Source organism: Aptenodytes forsteri, unplaced genomic scaffold (assembly GCF_000699145.1).
Source record: "Aptenodytes forsteri isolate BGI_AS27 unplaced genomic scaffold, ASM69914v1 Scaffold276, whole genome shotgun sequence".
In the NCBI taxonomy this organism is placed as follows: Eukaryota; Metazoa; Chordata; class Aves; order Sphenisciformes; family Spheniscidae; genus Aptenodytes; species Aptenodytes forsteri.
The window spans coordinates 700,986-701,909 of NW_008795479.1; positions in this window are offsets into that span (position 1 = coordinate 700,986).

Genomic DNA, 924 nt, shown 5'->3' on the forward strand with positions numbered 1-924 from the left:
GGGGTGTGGGGGCAGCAGCTGAGGCCGGGCAGCTCGTGACGCGGGTGGTGCCAGCCATGGCCGAGTACCGCAGTCTGCTGGAGGAGCTGGCCCAGAACATCACGGCCGAGGACCTGGAGCAGCTGAAGTCGGCCTGCAAGGAGGACATCCCCAGCGAGGAGAGCGAGGCCATCGCCACCAGCCACCACTGGTTCGCCTTCCTGGAGAAGCACAGCAAGCTGGACAGAGGTGAGACACCCCCCCTGGGGGTGGCCCTGTTCCCCCCCATCCCCATCCCTGTCCCTCGCCTGGTCCCCAGCCCTGGCCGCTGCCCTGTTCCCTCTCTGTCCCCCGGTCTGGTCCCCATCCCGGTCTCCTGTCTCCTTTCCTGGTCTCCATCCCTGGTCCCTGCCCTGGTCCCTGTCCCCTCTCCTGATCCCTGTCCCCGTCACCCGTCCCCTGGGGTCTGGTCCCATCCCTGGGCCCTGTCCCCTCTCCTGATCCCCATCGCAGTCCATGACCCCCTGGCCTTGGCCCTCCCCTCCTCCCTGTCCTGGTCCCCATCACAGTCCCTTGTAGCGGTCCCTGTCCTTGTCCCCCTGCCTGATCCCTGTCCCCTGCCCCGGTCCCCATCCCTGTGCCTGTCCCTGTCCCCTGTGGTCCCCTACCCTGGCCCCTTCCCCCATCCCTGTCCCCATCCCTGTCCCCATCTCCTCTCCTGGTCCAGTCCCTGTCCCTGCTCGTCATCTCTGTCACCTGTTGCCAGCCCTGCTCCCGGTCCCTGTTCCCTGTCCCCTGCCTCGGTCCCCACCCTGGACCCTGCCACGTGCTCTGGTCCCCATCCCAGCCCTTGTTCCTCTCCTTTGTCCCCTCTTCCAGTCCCCATCCTAGTCCCTGTCCCCAGGGATTGTTGTCCCCATCCCTGCCTGCTCCCTGTCCCCTGTC